The sequence below is a fragment of the Mangifera indica genome, chromosome 18, assembly GCF_011075055.1.
Source record: "Mangifera indica cultivar Alphonso chromosome 18, CATAS_Mindica_2.1, whole genome shotgun sequence".
Classification (NCBI taxonomy): domain Eukaryota; kingdom Viridiplantae; phylum Streptophyta; class Magnoliopsida; order Sapindales; family Anacardiaceae; genus Mangifera; species Mangifera indica.
Window position 1 is genome coordinate 8,573,707 of NC_058154.1, and position 6,506 is coordinate 8,580,212.

Genomic DNA, 6,506 nt, shown 5'->3' on the forward strand with positions numbered 1-6,506 from the left:
AGTTAATTTAGTTAAATTTGGTAATCAGAATTAGTTAATCAGTAGCATAAGAACCATCCTCGATAGGCTAGGTAACCATAGTTGCTAGACTTGAAGACTATATCTACAACATACAAATACAAAGGATAACTCACGTCAAGAAGATACTATTTGTCGACTGCCACAATGACATAAGAACTAACTTCAACTGGCTAGGCAACCCCGATTACTAAGCTCGGAGGCCTTACTTGTGTAACCACCCACATGCTCATCAAGCCTCATTAGAGAAAGTGGTCAAACATGATTTAATGAGTATTCCCCTATATGGGCTCCAAGAAGCTCTCAATTTCCTTGTAGCCCATGCCCACGAGCTAGATATATATATATATCGGGGTTGAAGAGTATACTCTCTCTCTCTCTCTCTCTCTAATGACTTTAAAACATGTTCTACAACCTCGTTTGATAGAACGGGTGACCCACAAGATTACTTGGGCAATATTGTTGCTTCACTGTCACACTCATTGAAGGAGCAAAAAGGTGGTTAAAGAAGACTGTAAAGATTTTCAAAAGTCTAAAACATGTGCTTGAAGGTTAATCTACAAGTATGATTCGCATTTTCCTTTTAAACAGCTTGTTTACAGTGAAAGAACATGCAGTCTTAATTTGGTCAATTCATAGATTTTCATAAATTAGACTTCATTCACAGGCATCCAATCCAATCCACCACCAACACCAGTTTATTTAGTGGTCAAGATCAAACTTAACCCATCCTGCATATGATTGCGTTGAATTTTTTTATTTTTTAAAACTTTAGTTCAATTTGCCCACGTTCATCGATCAATATAATTCATACATACAATCATGTTAAGAGTTTAGAAATTGGACCTCAGGTTAGAAAAATTTGTACGCTATTCAGATAATAATTTTTGGTCAAATATGTACTTCAAATAATACTGGAATAGGGCTGCTCTTTGCACCTAAATTCACACTCTTAATTAACATCCATTCTTTCCGTAAAGTGAACTGATAACTTCAGTTTTAAAAGTATTCACGATCTTTTATATAGTTTTTTATTCAATCAAGTATTAATGAATTTGTATAGGAATCTTGAAAATATGTCAAATAAAAATCTAAATTTAAAAAAAATATATTTTCTAATAGAGAGAAGGAAAGGAAAATAAGTTATAGCCGCAAGATATTTGAATAATATCCCAACAAATTTGCTTGAGCTTTGCATTGACTAGAAAACTTAACTCAATTACAGGATCATTTGAAAAAGACCAAATAACTATTTTCCCTCTGGCTTTGATAAATTGACAATTTTCACCCCTGTATGTTTGAAGTCTATTTATTCTTTTGTTATTTATTTTCGTTGATAAAATGGATTATTGAAATTAAGCCAAGGTTACTATGTAACTAAAACCAGAGATGGTAAAAGTTGGATAGCAGAAATCAAAGAAATCTGTAAAGATAACTGGGTTTGTCATTGCCTTCGCTAGTATGAAAGCAAGATCGGCAAAGGAAAGAAAGAAGTTTGAAGAAGGGTCTGGTTATTAAGAAGGGAGGTGAAAGAAAGAAGAACATAGAAAAGAACAAGAAAAGGAAAATGAAATTTTTGCTCTTCCACATAAAGGTTTTCGTTAACAAAAAAGAACCGACTAGTGGAAAAACGAATATTTTAAAGATTAAAGATAGAAATATTATTTAATCTTTAAAAACTTTTTCACATGTCTTCTTGACATTTAAGTAATTTTTTTTTTTAAATAAAATTTTAGTTCAATCCTTTCAAAAGTACAAACCATTAAGAAACACAAGACTTTCATGTGAATCACACGCATGTTAATTATATTGATAAAAAGTTAGAAATTTAAACACCAAAGACTTTTGTATTAAATTAATCACAAATGTTGATCATGTAAAATTAAGAAACAAGATTAGCTTGAGTAGATAATTAAACAATACCAAAATAGTACATATAAGGCCAAAAGGATGTAATTCCAAAGTCCTAACCTCTAATTTTGAAAAACTGAGACACTGATTCATGAGTCAATTTCTGTTAAAAATATCAGTTATAGAGTTAAAGATAAAATTATTATTTAATAAAAATTTTTGTAAAATTAAAGTTTTATCATATTTTCTCTCTAAGTTTAAAAACTATCATTCCCCCCCCCCCCCCCCCCGGCACCTGAAATTTGAAAAATAAACATTTCTCCCCTAAAATTTGTTTCGTTTACGAGCAGAGGAATCGTCGACCCACCTTCGATTGGCCAATGATTCTTCATCTTCCAAGAGAGAGAGGAGCACCGGTATAGTGGTTGCATGGCTCCGATCACCACAAGAGTAGCAACAAGGCAAAATAACGAACCCCTGAGAGGAAATGTTTATTTTTCAACCCTTAGATGGGGGGGGGGGGGGAATGATAGATTTTTAAACTTAGGATGAAAAAATGTGACAAATTTTAATTTTATAAAATTTTTTTATTAAATAATGATTTTATCCTTAACTCTAACTGATATTTTTAACATAAATTAACTCATAGATTAGTATTTAAATTTTCGAAAACTGGAGGGTGGAACTTGGGATTATATCAAACCTTGGGTGGGAAAGTTGTCGACCTACATATAATTGGACTTTTCGGGCGTTTCACCTTTACTAGCCATGAAACAATACGTGACAACTCCATGCGTTCCCACAAATTGACCAATTCAAAAGTCTTCAGTCAACATACAAACCCACGAAAGCACATTAGAAAACCAAAATACTCGTTATTTTCTAATTCATGAGCCGAGATAAGGCCAACTACATCTACACTCCCACCAACTCTTGCTCTTTTAGCCTATAAATATCCCAATACTCATTCATATTTGCATCAAACACTAAGAACAAAACACAAAACAGAAAGAAAAATTTTGCAGATTTTAGTGTGTTTTTTTGAAGATGAATTCGAGAAAATTGAGTACCCTTTTGATTGTTTTCTTGTTGTCAGTGGCCTTGTTGAGCCATGTTGGCGTTGAGGCGACGAGGGTTTTGCAGCAGCAGAAGGGTCTCGCCAGTGAAAATCACTTGGGGACTAGTTCTTCTGTGTATGAGAAGGCAAAGTTCAGCATGGGCAGATGGCTTCAACGGCTAGCATCGGGTCCCAGTCCGAGAGGCAAAGGTCATTAGCTGTCGTTCATGTTGCAGTCACAAAGGGACGAGCAATGCAGAGAATTAGATAACTGTGATGAAATTAATCTTCATTTGTTTTTTGATTTTTTTTCTTCTGCTAATACCAAGATACATAGCATGATTTAAAGTATAAAATAGTATACAATATGAATGGAAAAATAATATACGTATTTTTCTTTATCATTGAGTTTATTTATTCTTATTCATAAACAGAAGTCGCAGTGGGTTGGGCCCAATTTGGCCCATCAGAATCTTGTGTCATGCTATTTCAAGGCCTGCCACTTGTTGGGCTTTCGTGTCGGGCTAGTCCGGCATTTGGGTCATGCCTCCATGAGCCCTTAACAGATCGGCTCACAAGCATCATGCAGACAATAAAAAATAATTTTCTTATTTTTTAATTATATAAAAATAAATTCTTATTATTATTTTGATTTGCTATACTAGCATGTCATATTGGATGGGTCAACTCATTCAAAAAATTAATTAAAAAATTAAAAAACAAAAATAATTCAATAATATTGAATTTATCTTACAGATCGTTTAGACCATAAACCTAGCATGACCCAAAGTTTTCTGTGTTAAGCCAAAAAAGTCATGCCCGTGATAGGTCGTAAGCCAGCCAACTCATTTTCCATTTCTAATCATGGTTCTTATGTGGCATACAATATTTATGTATTATAGATATTTTTCATTAATATGATTTATGCATGTATAATTTTTTGCACTTATAGGGTGATACTATGATATAAAAAATAAATTGATATGTACTGTTTGTGTGCGAATAGAAATAATATTGAAGTAATATAACCATAGAGTTTTTTGGTTCCAAAACGTTATGTTTTGGTACATATATATAAAAATTCTCAAATTTGAATGGCTTCCACCAACCAAAGTATTAAAATATGAACATTTGCAGGCTAGGGCAAGGGAGGACAATGGGGAGGCCTAAGGTGCTGATATGATCAGTATTTTATGAAGTAGAAAGATTAATAAGAGAAGATTGTAGAAACTTATGAAGACGATAGATGTTGTCTGTTAATTGATAGACTAATGTGTTAGAGTATCGTGAGATTGAAAATAAAAATAGCATCGAATATATAAAATAAAAATTTTGAAATTCACACGAAATCTAACCAAAATAAAAATATTGGAGAATAATATGCATTTCAAAGTAAATGAAAAATGATGTTTGGAATACTTGTTCTCATTGGTGGCTCCTTCACTTTAAAAGGGATCGTTGCCTGGTCTCTCACTATCTATTCAAGAGTAGAACAACTCTTCGATATCCAGACAAGACAACTAATAAACATGTGATTACGAGAGAAAGCTTTGAGAGGCTGTGGACATCAGCTAGGGCGTCTAAAATCGGAGATCAAAGGGAAATTATAATATATAGGCAAAAGTAAGGGGTTTAAGCAAAATTGTCTAAAAAATTCAGATTAAAGTAAAAATGCCCAACTTTTGTGAAATATCGAAACTACCTATATATAAACACAACAAATTTCCCCGGTTCCCACGGTAATCTTTGGGCATTTCACTGATCAAAAACAGTAGAAAATTTGAAATTTTCCCCTGTCCCACGATCAACCCATTGTCAGTCAGATTTCTGGCGATTCTCGTGGTTTCTTTCAACCGAAAATGGCACAAAACGTTAGCATATTTTCCGTCATCTTGTTTGAATCAAGTTATTGTTTATATTATTGAGATTTGAGTGAGATTTTGCGGTTTGAAACTTTAGGGTTTTGATTTTGAACAATGCTTAAAATGTTTTGATTCTTGGTTGATTTCGTTGAATTGGTTGAGGGGTTTTGTGTTATAGCTTATGTAGATTTGATTTGTGTTGAAATCAAAGGCCGAAACAACGAATTTTTGGCCAAAAATGGCTTCCGAAGCGATTGGTAGTCTGACTGTGGGAACAGTGTTTCCCACGGTCAAACGAATTCTCTCACGGTCAGCAGAGATTGACCGTGGGTTAGGGGGTTAATTAGCTTTTTTCAAACATTGGGGAGCTGGGGGAGACTCCTTAGTCCACGACGGGTTTTATGAAATTTGCCACGTGACAGTGGGTTGTTGTCATGTATACCGTGGGTTGGGGGGAAATTTGTTTTTTTGAAACTGCAGGGGCGCTAAATAATAGAAAATTACTGAAGGGCCAAAAGTAAATATTGGACCTGTTTAAAATAGGAATTTCATTAGGGGGTAAATTGAGATTTTTCCTATCTAGGGTTTCTGATCGTGTAGTTTTTGAATTTTATATCCGTTTTTTCTGTTTTAGAGTTTTTCCATATGTAATTTTCGAATTTGAGATTCGAATTTTGGTACTTTTTTGACACATTTTATGATATAATGACGTAATTTCAGCTCAATATTTAGATTTTTTCGTTTATAAGATATATTGATTCGTATTTTTGAATTTCAGTTTCGTTTTTTTGAATTTTGCCTTTTTATGATTTATCGATTCGTATTTTTCAGATTTTCGAATGATTTTTCGGTTAGTGACATTCATACGTATTTCAACTGAGAGAGTTCGAATTTTAATTCCGTTTTTTGGATTTTCGCCGTATTAGGATAAATCGAGTCTTCTTTTCAAATTATCTAACGATTTTTCGATTGTTCACATTCTATGGTATTTTATCGTATAGATTTCGAATTTCATTTTCATTTTTTTAAATTTCACCGTTTTATGATATATCGTCTCGTATTTTTCAAATTTTTGAACAATTTTTTTATTGTTGACATTTTAAGATATTTCAACGTTTAGAATTCGAATATCAGCTCCATTTTTTTGAATTTTGCCGTTTCAGGATATAGCGACTCGTATTGATTTATTCTGAACGATTTTTCGATTATTGACATTTTAAGCTATTTCAACATCTAGAATTCGAATTTCAGTTTCGTTTTTTCGAATTTCACCATTTCAGGATATATCGACTCGTATTTTGAAGATTTTTGAACGATTTTTCGATTATCGTCATTTTAAGTTATTTCAATGTATAAAATTCGAATTTCAGTTTCGTTTTTTTGATTTTATTAAATATCTTTGTTTAATATCAAAATACCCCATATACTTATCTAAAATTTTATTTAACTCCCTATACTTATCTACTATTTTATTAAACATCTTTGTATAATATCTTGTATCAAAATGTATCTATCTATTTTTAATATTTCATTAAAAACGTTCTTACAATGTTTAATATCATAAAACCCCCTATATTTTTCTAATATTTTATTTAACCCCCTATATTTATCTAACAATTTTTTTAACAACCTTTTATGTAACCTTATATCAAAATGTATCTATTTATTCTTAACATTTCATTTAAACCGTTTTTACAATGTTTAATATCAAAATAGCC